This window comes from Anser anser (assembly GCF_964211835.1).
Source record: "Anser anser genome assembly, chromosome: 1".
Lineage (NCBI taxonomy): Eukaryota > Metazoa > Chordata > Aves > Anseriformes > Anatidae > Anser > Anser anser.
This window is the reverse complement of record NC_139720.1, coordinates 192,428,850-192,440,925: the sequence shown is the minus strand read 5'-3', so window position 1 is coordinate 192,440,925 and position 12,076 is coordinate 192,428,850. Positions and strand designations below refer to the sequence as shown.

Here is a 12,076-nt window from a genome sequence, read left to right as displayed (position 1 = left end):
AAATGGCTTAGCTTTATCTGAAATAAAAGCAGAGGCTGTAAATACATTGACTGGAAAAATAGCCTGAATAAATCTACTGTTCCTCCAATGCTTGCTTGCTGAGAGTGACAAATCTCTTGACATAACCCTTACCCAATTTAATACAGCTTGAAAAGACTAATGAAGTCTTTTAAGCAAGGTATGAAAACTTGGCTGCAATTAGAGGGGAGATGTCCCTGTTATACTAAGAGATGAGCTGAACAAGTTCAACCCCAGTTTATGATTAAGGAAAAGATGTGGCTGGGTTGCTGCCTTCAGAGTTACAGCCTGCCGTACGTCACGCCAGTGCATTTACGAGCAATGGGATGCAATGCTCTCGTTCACTCACAAAGTGAGTGGCATGCACAAGCCAACAGCATTCCTAAATCTCAGGGGAATCATGCCATACTTCAGTTTCCAGTTTGCCAAAAAGAAATTATTTTAACTTGTAACAAGTGCAGCAACATTAAAATAAGTGAACAATAAATACGTAACTATAATAGCCTAGGAAAAATGATGGCTTTCCTCCACGAATATACTGAAGTATAAAAGAATTTAGTGAAGCATTCAAAATAAAATTATGCTAAATACTTACTGTCATAAATTTTCTTGAAAAGATAAAAACTGCGGAGGAGTTAAGTCCAGAGTTAACAATTTAAAGCAAAATAAATGGGCCAGATAAAGGTGTCTAATTCGGCTCTTTAAACAACCTAATCTGTGTGTCTGGCTTGCCAACAGCTTAGGTGGGACTCCTTTTGACAGGTGGGCTGCATAGTGTAGATATATGCAACATTGTGTTCCCACAGGATTCATTTGGTCCTACAGGGTTTCCTTAGACATGCCCTTTCCTTACATACCCACTTCCTGGGCTGAACATCCTGTGCTCTCCCTCTCATGAGAAGCAGCAGAGAATTTGATCCAGCATTTCTTTGCTCCCTAATGCCTGCTGAGAATGGGATTGACGTTATGATCAGGATTTTCCCCACTTCCCACTAATAACGACAATTCTATGAGTTACATGCTGAATGAAGGCCAGAAGCATCAAATTTCGCATCCTACAGCCCACCCCTGCTGTGGAGAGGCTTAGAGATGTTCGGCTGCTCAGTGGCTGTGTTCTGGTACGTTCCTGTCCTCTGACATGCACAGCCTGTATGTTTGTTAGTTATAATATGGTTTCAGCCCATGTATACATCCATTCCCCTTTCTAATGCACATCCTCAACATAACAGAAGTTACAATGTAAATAGCACATAACAACATCAAGGACTTCCTAACAGCACACTTTATTTTTGCTGTGATTACTTGGTACAACACCAGCAGGTATGGGAAATGGAAGAAAATGGAACTCTCAAAACTGTCGTGAACTTCTGAAACACTTTATTTTCTCTTTGTAAGTAAATTTGTTCAGAAAATATGTCAAGGCCACTGCTTTTTAAAACTCATTTTGCACTTCTGTATCCTTGAAACACTTTAAAAATGTTTACTTGATTAAAAACTGACCACTCAACCTTGTCAAATGCTTTTCCTGCATGTAAAGACAAAGGAATGCATTGAGCTAGTAAATTATAATAATCCCATAATCCTAAGAGCACGTTTATAGAGCTTTCATATTACTAATTGCCAAGGGAGTTGCATTTAATTACTTTCTACGATCTCCACACAGTATTTCTCTTTTGTCTTACCTTTTTAGAATACACATTTATTATTTTTCTCAAATTGCCTGGAAGACCTTAAATAACAAGAGAATTGTGTTTGTCCAGTGTTATGAAAGATTCACGTTATCTGTCATCTCTGCAATTTAAATACAGTTTTAATTTTTTTTAATGTTGAGATTTTGCGTGAGTTTGTTCTTTGACGGTCGTGTTATTTATGTTGCATTTATTTTGTTTTCTTTTGAAGTTGTTCAAGATTAATAAATACATCTCTTACAGCCTTGGCAGCTTTCCTAATGATTTTATTAATTTTCATTGTTAAAGTCCATAATAGCAGAAGGTTCATCCTTTCTTTCCTCCTCCTTGGATCCTTGCCCAAATTCATATTCAAGCCCAAATCTCATTAAAGCTAAGAAAGAGTTGCAAGAATAAGATTTTAAAGATTAGGTCAAAACTCTGTGTGGCATAAATAAACTGTCTGCACCAATACTGTTTTTCTGTTTATACATATATTTCATAATTAATGCTATGAAATACTGAAACTGAAAACAGCTGAAAAGCAGTTCAAACAGTTGCAAAGAAAAACAAAGCTACAGCACTATGAAGAAAAGTGTACCCTGTACCATTTTGAGACATTCCGTAACATTAAATTCTGAAAAGTTGGAATTTAAAAGGGAGAAAAGCATTTTTGCTGATGAAAAAGGATAGCTTTTTTTTTTTTCTCACATTAGAACTCTTCACTTTTAATTAAAACAAAATAATAAATATCCTCTCAGTTCAGAATCACACCAAGGTAACAAATCTCTATTCAAATATTTCAAAATCTTCTTCCTTGGGTCTACTCCTTACAATCCTGTGCCCCGTGTAAAGATTTTTATGATATGAACAGGTGCTCACCAGATCTTGGCAAAACATTTGTTATGAAGTACGCAGCCAAGAATTAGCTACAAAGAGTAACCAACACTGCTAATGCTACACATAGTACTTTTTTGAATAATAATCATATACAAAACCAAAAAAAGACACTTTAAAAAATGTTAACCTTTTTTTTGCATAATCTTTTTAGTTCTGAAATCAATCTGACTTTAGAAATTGTTTTTAACAGTTATTCGCCCCAGAAATGAAATTTTAGTCCAAAGAGTTTTACTTCCAGTTCATTAACTCAAAATATTCATCTATACAAATAAATATATATATATATTTTGGTTGGTTAGTTAGTAAATTTATCCTAGAGCTGCAAATTCTGTTGTTTGCACAGCACAACTGGCCATATTTTGCATAAAGCAGTAAAGAATGCTTCCAATAAAGCCAACAGTGGTTTCTCAGATTCAGAATACCTTTGCTTTGATCCCTGATGCCTAGGACACATTTATGTTTAAACACCTGTTAAGCATCTGTTAGTCAAATGTAGCCACTGGAAATAAATCTTATTATTTCCAAAGTGTATTTAAAAAATGTTTAAGTTAAATTAAGGAGAAAAATGACATTTTCATTCTAAGAGCTAACCCTCCACACATTTGACAATCCTTAGCACATTCAGGATTTAGGGGTGAATGTTCATTATAACTAATATTAAAACTTTAAGGTGTATATGTATAAACAACAGTAAATTCAAGGCTCCTGGTAGACCCTCTAATTAACGGGCATAGCCAATTTACATTTTAACTATCTTTTCCAAATGACATTAGACAAAATTATCAAATCTGTGAATTGGACATTTTTTTTAATTTAATATCCCTTCTTGCTATGGAATTATATAGGAGAAATGTCTGTGCAACTTGCTTTATCACTGAATGCTGCAGTGAACAATCGTCATACCTATCTGCATTCTCTTTCTTTTAAATTTTCTTTCCCTTCATTAGGAACAACCTTCTCAGCATTTTGAGTCTCAACTGGCCGTTTCTTCACTGCCTTGCACTCTCCATCATTTTTACCTTGAAGCAAAGCACTATTGTCAGGTATCGCGGTACCTATAGTGTAGACGTGACTCTGTGACTCCAGACAGTGGGGATCTGGGCCATCTTTTATGACCTAATAATTCTTGAATGTGGCACACTGTTTTCACAGAGGGAGGGTGAGTGCTCAAGGGCTACTTCTCTTCTGCAGCTCTGCAGGGAGAAGCTGCTGCTGGGGCAGCCCCCGCATCCACTGTATCTCTCTTCACCAGAATGCTGAGAGATGATGCCATCATCTTCCCATATTTCCTTAGAAGAGTGATTTATTAATTAGTAATGATTTTCTGCTTCACGGGAATACAGATTTTCTTTTTTCCAAGGAGTGTTGCTGCAGCGTGGAGGTCACGGTCCTGACAAAGAACCACAGTACAATGTTATATGACTTTCACTGCTATAAAAGTTTGAATCTAAACAAATAAATGTGTCCAATGCAATATAGTTCTCTTTTATGTCCTGGACAAACCTGCAGTTTCCATGGTTACCAAAGGGCAGCCTAATAGAGAAACAGTCCACATTCTCCTTCAGTAGGTATTTTTTAGGACTCTCCTTTTGAAAAGTTAGTTCAGAATTGCTCTGTGATAACAAATATCCATGCCACTGCATTTTGCTGTTTAGTTACCAATTTATGCAAAGACAATTAATTTTAATAAAATAATACAGGACAACTTGGATTATTCCTCATTCATAAACACCATCTCTAGACATATCTCTGCAGTTTTTATTCACATACTTTAGTATGTAATTCCTTTTAGAATTAAAAAAAAAAAGTAAAAACACAGCCCTATGTTTTATTTCTATTTCAAAAATACTTTAAATGAATCTGAACTACAGTCTCAGAAATATTTCTGTCCTCCAGGACCAAACTTTAGATTTTATTTCCATTGCTCATAATTGCCTGCATTATTTATCCCTCCAAGTGCAAGGTAGGTAGCATTCTTCCTGAACCATGAGAAAAACTGAGAACTCTAAGCAAACACCCTTAAATGCTATGCAACTCCTTCCCCACAGTGCTGATGTAAGTATGATCTTCGCCTCCTGCAATAACTCTTAGTCTTGTAAGTGCTTAAGTCATTTCAAAGACATAACTGTAAGGAGTATGTGAGGCTAGGCTGAACACTTCACCTTGATTTTGCTGTTTCTGTCAGAGGAAAACTGAGATAAATAAATAATGTCATTTATTTAAGTGGAAAGGTCCCAGTAAATAAAACATACTTAATGTTAGGAGCACAAACTATCCAAGTATATTCAGTGAACAGTTATTATGTTTGAATCTTAATTCAGCGTAACCTTGTCAAAGATATTTTTCACAATGGTTTTCCTAAGATTTAATCATATTCAAGAGGTTGCCCCAAAACAACATTGGTTGTTACCTAGCCCATGCATGCTTCTCTTTTCTCTTTCTTTTGCACCAGATCAGAAAGAGTCAGGAGTGCTTAGTGGAGAAAAAAATCATCTGAATACAATCTCTAGCAGTGTCTGCTGTTTTTCCAGAGCAGACCTTCTCACTGCTTTCCTGAGGCTTCTGCACATCCTGGGAAGATCTGGCTGACACTTGCTACTCTCATGAAACATACCAGGGAGGACCGGACCATAAAATTTGTGAGTTTTTAAATTTACCCTCTCTTGTATATAGAAGTGAGACAGGATGGAGTAGAAATAATGCTTGGATTAATTCACTGAAAGGCATGCGGATAGTTCACCTATTGCTACACAGGAAGAAGACTAAACAGATCCAGACAGGTCATTTGTAGTGTGGCTTTCTAATTAAAACAGATTAAATTATTACCTGAAATTTTATAATTGTATTTTGGCCTAGAACCTCAAGTATTTTCCTTTTTGCATGTATTCCTCTATTTAATAGATCAGAGATGTGTCCTGTCTTTTATTCCCAAGACTCCCAGATTTATTTTCCAAGTACCCTTTCTCCTGACAAATATCAAGAGATAGTGCACAACCAGAGTGCAAAATTAGGGACTGAAATCTAGTTTTAGGGATCATTAAGATTTGACTTTGAAATATTTTGGAATAGTCATTAAACTGTATTAAGGTCCAAAGTACTTGGTTGTAAAACATGACATTGACTTTAATGGTATTTAAGTATAGACTTCAGTACTTTGATTATTACGATAGTACTTTGGGTTCACTATCCCATGTGTTCTAATTCATCTGTATTGTTGAATTAGAATCTTATAATGCCAATACCAACAATAATGGTAACAGTGATGATGCAGGATGATAATTTTACAAATGTTGGGTATTGACATTAAACATGGGCATCAGAGATTATTAACAGCATTCAAAAATCTCACTTTGAAATGGTTTGATATGGTTCATTTGCATCTGCTCTCTTCAGACGGTTTGGAAATCTCCAACTGTGGTTTTTAGTCATGCCTATAGTGCATTAGGTCCCAGGTTTGGCTCCCCAACATTTTTTTGTTGTTGTTTACAAGTTTTCTACTTTTCTTGGTCCTCTCTTCTCAGACCTCCTTTTGAAAAACTTCCACCTTCCTTAGAGAGCCCAGAGTGCTTTCCAGTGCTCAGAGCATTGCTGAGGATTTACTAGCGTAGAAAACCTCAGATCCTGCTATCAACCCCACCTTAGTTTTTGTAACCCAGTGCAGGAGTCATGCCCCACACCAGATAGGATCTGGCCTCACCAGATTAGGCAGGATCTAGAGAGCCCTCCAACACTTCTGCGCAGTCTCATTAAATCTCATACAGTCTTTGACACCTTTGACTTTGACTGGGAAGCAATCCTTCCTCACAGTTGCTTCTGTTGGATTATTTTATTTTATTTTGAACTCCTTTTCAGTTTGTTTATTTCATCCATTTAAAGACAGCCTCTGAAATAAAGGCAGTATTTCAGGAACTGCTGTAATAGAAATGTGTAAAGAGACCATCACCACCTTACTGTCAGCCTAGTGCAGCTCCACAGGCAGTCTTCATCTATTTTGTTACTGTCTCGTGTTACGAATTAATATATCATTTGCTGCCCACTATTTCAACTGATTTTCACATTTCTCTGATGTCACTAATGATTTTCAAGCAGATCTGTTAGCTTGCCTTTCTCAAAGATGAGTTCTGAATCCTCATTTACTGAACAGATGAATACCCCTATATTCTCTAGTAATTTTTGCTTTCTTTCTTAATATTAAGATGTTGCTATGGCTGGTATAGTAAGTGACCCTGTACTTATCTTCTTGCTACCTTTTCTAAACCAGCCAGTTAGTATGTACATAGAAGAATGTATTAAGAGTTTTTAAGTCTTTAATTTTGTCCTAAACTGACAAAACTGACAAATTGTCTTTGTTTCTGAGAGTTATTAGCTTTGGGTATCTTACCATCGTTACAATTATCACTTCTAGCTAAACTGAGAGTGTCTTCGCTCAAATATTCTGATACCTACTTTTAAAAATATGTTAAAGCATATTCTTAGTTTTATCATTTTAAAGACATGATTATAGTTTTACTGCCATGATTTCTATTAACTCATTTTAAATATTCAGCTATGTGAATTTGGTCTGACTGTTTTTCAGTCACTTTGAAATATCACCATCTTATTTTTCCTGCCAGCAAAGCAGCTGAATAAACTGTCAGGTAACCTCTCCAACAGAAGGGTATTTCCAGCATAACTGGCAGCAAAGCACATACTACTTAATATTTTCATCAGCATGTTCATGTTTTTTCTTTCTTCTGAAAACAGAGAAAACACAGTATGTATCCATCACTGAGATCTGCAGAATATTAATTGCTTTCCAATGACTAAAGAAGGCTAGTATATCTCATCCTTTTTTTACCTAACAGTTTTTAAATCCACAAATCAAGACTCATTTCAAGGGACAGTGAACTATTTCTTACTAAAAGGATCTCATACCACAAATGGGTGCCTTCTGTTGGCATCCAAGGCACCCCCAAAATAATATAAGGACACATGAACCCCTGCACAACATTTTGCAGCATAGGACCTACCTTCTCTTTGAGCTAGGTCAACAGCAAATGGGGCCCTGGGGGCACAGAATCCTCCAGAGAGGGTCTCCATCAGCTCTCCAGTGAATGATGAACCAGTTCAGCTCAGAACCGCAGCAGGGGAATGGTCACCTGGATCCAAAACATCTGCAGGGCAGAAAATGCATTACAGGTAACCCTTTTCAAGCACAATTATTTGAGGACATAAACACTGGAATTTAGACATAGTAAGACTCCTGATCTGTGATCAACAGAGCAAAAAAAAGTAAATTGTGCCTTCCAATCGTAAGGGCCAACATCTATTTTTTTTCCTTCAGTTGATACTGGATTTTTTTTTTTTGTGGGAGTATAATTAAAGGCCAAGCAATAGCCCCTCTGGTAAATTAGCTTATAACCTCATCTATTTATAGATTTATGTATTTAGGTCTGTGTAAAGATTTCATGATAAAATGTTTCTTTGCTAACAGATACAGCACTACAAAGAGACACAATTTAGGATCCTCTTTTCAGTAAATGGAAACAAATCTTTTGAAGTTAACTAACTTCACAATTATCCATTAGCAACTTTTTACACTTAAAGAGCCCTGAGCGAAATTTCCCAAGATTTCTCAAAGTGCTCTTTAAAAACTGAGATGGAACAAATTCTAGAAATTTCTCTTGGATTTAAATGTTGGAGCATGGGGACATGATTTCCAAGTATTTTAACTTCAGATTTTTTTTCTGGCATTTACACAATGCCCTGCCGAATTATGAAAAAATATTTTTTTTCCACTGAGGTCAAAAGGAAGCCTGGAGAAGAAAAGTACAGGGTCTTATCAGTATACATAAATACCTAATAGGAGGGAATGAACAAAAGGAGAGCCAGAATCTGCTTAGTAGTGCCTGGTGACACAAGAAGAAGCAATGGACACAAATTAAAGTACAGGAAATTCCATCTGAATACAAGAAAAAAAAAATTTTACTGTGAAAAACCTTTCTTTACTGTGAGGGTGATTAAACACTGGAACTAGTTGCCTAAAGAGGTCATGAAGTTGCTGTGGTTTAACATCAGTAGGTAACCAAGGACTACATGGCCACTCTCTCACTCCCCCTCCTCAACAAAACTGGGAGACAAAATATCACAAAGGAAATGCTCGTGGGTTGGGTTAAGGCCAGGGCGATCACTCAACAAATATAATCAAGGGCAAAACAGATTAGGTTTAGGAAAGATTAATGCAATTTATTGCCAATTACTAACTGACTAGAGCAGTGAGAAACTAAAATCAAACTAAAAACACCTTTTCCCCATCCACCCTATTCTACCTCCTCCCCCAAGGCAGCGCAGGGGAACGGGGAATGGGGGCTGCGGTCAGTCCCTGACGCTTCGTCTCCGCCACCCCTTCACGGTCCCTCCCTGCCCCTGCTCCCCGTGGGGTCCCTCCCACGGGATGCCGTCCTTCCCGAACTGAGCCTGGGGGGCTGCCCACAGGCCGCAGCTCTTCCAGAACTGCTCCCACACGGCTCCGTACCACGGGGTCCATCCCCCAGGAGCAAACTGCTCCAGCACGGGTCCCCCACGGGCGGCAGCTCCCCCCAGACCCCCTGCTCCTGCGTGGGCTCCTCTCCACGGGCTGCAGCTCCGGCCCGGGGCCTGCTCCTGCGGGGGCTCTCCATGGGCCACAGCCTCCTCCAGGCCACATCCACCTGCTCCACCGGGGGCTCCTCCACGGGCTGCAGCGTGGAGATCTGCTCCGTGTGGGACCCGTGGGCTGCAGGGGGACAGCCTGCTCCACCGGGGGCCTCTCCACGGGCCGCAGGGGAACTTGTGCTGCGTGCCTGGAGCACCTCCTGCCCTCCTGCTGCACTCACCTTGGGGGCTGCAGGGCTGCTTCTCTCTCAGCTCTCACCCCTCTCTCCCAGCTGCTGTAGCACAGCAGGTTTCCCCTTCCTTGCATCTGCTCTCCCAGAAGCCCAACCAGCTCATGGCTCAGCTCTGGCCAGCGGCGGGTCCTTTTAGGATCTGGCTGAAACTGGCCCTTATCTAGCATGGGGCAGCCCCTGGGTTCTGCTTACAGAGGCCACCCCTGCAGCCCCCTGCTACCAAGCCCTTGTCACATAAACCCGATTCAGGAGTCTCCATTTGTGGAGACTCAAATCCCTCCTAGACACAGGCCTGGGCAACTGGCTGTGACTGATCATGCTTGAGCAGGGGGTTTGGACTAGATGATCTCAGAGGTCCCTTCCAACCTAAACCATCCCATGATTCTATGATCAGTAAGAACTGATCTTATTGCAGCTTCTGTGTACTCTCCTTATGCAGCTTCTCCTTATTGCTAACACTAGTTTGGGTTTGAAATACACCTCAAAACCTTAGGAGGAAAGAGTGATTTAAGTAATTTAGGGAATTGCTTTATCAGCCTTTTTAATCTTCATTTTTGGTAGCTTATGATAACACTTTCAAATCTAAAAGATTTTGTATTCTAGTGAACATTTTAATTAGCCTGATACTAATTTCAATATCTGCATCAGATTGTCACATATGACCATGCTTTAATGCTTCTTTGATTCAAGGCTTTTAATGATAAGTTTGTTTGAAGTGCAAGATCACATTTCATTACGCTTATAATGAAACTGTGAATGATGAATTCTTAGGGCAATTCCACTGCTTTACCTGAAGATGGATTCCATAACTCTTACTCATTTTATGACTAGGAGATCCTTATTTAATTACAATTTTTTGTAACTCCTAGTCATTAACTTTCTCTGTATTTACATTTTCTCTGAAATAAGGAGATTTTATAACCTTACAAACTAGAAGATTTCTTTATCCTTAAGCCTTGAAAGTAAAGTTGCTTATATTACATATATCAGTTTCCTAGTCCAGTTGTCCTATTTAGATGTCTAGTTGATACTGATGGATGTGCTGTCCCACGTTGGGCTGTTGTCTCTGTTGCAAGGATTTCTCTCTGTTTTTTCTATGGGTAGCTGTAAAATGCTTCCATACTATTCCTTATTATACTACTAATGCAATTACAAATGCAGTTTTAAAGTTCCAGTACTTTGACTTTATGTCTCCACATTACATTATCTTTGCCACTCTTCACATGTCAAGGTAACAGATGTTTATAGAGAAACATATTTCTTTATTTCATATTTAAGCATCACTTTTTTGTCAGAGTAGCTGAAAGTATTAGGATAGGCATGCACCAGATCTGGCCTTAGCCTGGCTGAAGTGTTATTCATCGTGTCCACATAAAATAACTATTTTGTAAAGATCAGTGATCTGAAGCTGCTTATAGCCTTGAAGCAGTCCCTCAAGGTTTGATTCCTGAGTTGTTGCTCCCTGGGGTCATATATTAGTGGTGCTGACTTGATCTTTTTAACTCACTCACCAAATGTCATCTATCTGTATAAGAAACTGTTATTTATGGATTTGGGAATACTTTTAAATGACTTTCATCTTTTCCTCTAGTTATTGTTTTCAGAGCTTGTAAGATTAGCGTCAAATGAATCTACTAGCTATAATGCCACAAGTACAGGCACGTGGTTTATCTCCCAAAGAGCAATGCTTGGATTTGGCACCAGATAGCACTTGCTTTGAAGGGCTCTGCCCTCCAGCTACTCTATATTCTGAGCGTTTTGAGGACGTGTCTAAATGAAATCAGCCTTTGACACCTGAACTTGTATGTTGCGCTCCGCTGTGGTCCTTTACTCTGCACCTTTTAGATTTCCTTCTGTTTCTGGCTCTGGCTCTACAGCCCATTTTTCATCACAGAGCCCTGCAACCTAGTGGATGAATTTTATTAACCCACAGAAGGAGACTGGACATGGGAGGCCAAGACCCAGAGTGGTAACGCCGTTCCTGTGCAGAGCACTCCACTCTCATCAGTACAGAGGCCTTCAGGTGTTTCCAAATGCTTCCGTATGCCAGAAAAAAAAAAAAAAAAAAAAAAAAAAAAAAAAGAGCTATTCTGACACTTCAAGTTTTTTGCACATTTGAATGCTACTTGCTGAAACCACATATGAAAATATTGCTTCTTTTAATAAATCAGGTAGACCAGATTCTCAGTGCACTCGTCTAATGGGAGAAGTGAAGGGTTCCTTCAAAAGCTTACCACTGGACAAGAGAGACATGTACATACTAGAAGGAGTCCAGCGGAGGACCACCAAGATGGTGGAGGGACTGGATCATCTCTCCTGTGAGCAGAGGCTGGGAGGGCTGGGGCTGCTCAGCCTGGAGAAGAGGAGGCTCAGGGGGATCTCATCCGTGTCCCTAAATCCCTGAAGGGAGGGTGCAGAGAGGACAGAGCCAGGCTCTGCTCAGCGGTGCCCAGTGCCAGGACAGGAGGCCACGGGCACAGCCGGGCACCCAGGAGGCTCCCTCTGAGCACCAGGCAGCACTTCTGTGCTGGGCGGGTGACGGAGCCCTGGCACAGGCTGCCCAGAGAGGCTGTGGGGTCTCCTCCTTGGGGATCTCCAAAAGCCGCCTGGACGTGGTCCTGGGCA

General features: G+C 39.6%; 1 long non-coding RNA gene across 1 annotated transcript; it reads right to left on the bottom strand.

The window, feature by feature from the left end:
* Positions 1 to 572: 572 nt before the first annotated feature.
* Positions 573 to 10,029, bottom strand: LOC310892572. The gene is made up of 3 exons (XR_014578231.1): positions 9,440 to 10,029; positions 7,595 to 7,738; positions 573 to 3,975 (listed from the first exon to the last, which is right to left on the bottom strand). It is a non-coding gene; the product is annotated as an uncharacterized lncRNA (long non-coding RNA).
* Between the last annotated feature and the right edge of the window lie 2,047 nt (positions 10,030 to 12,076).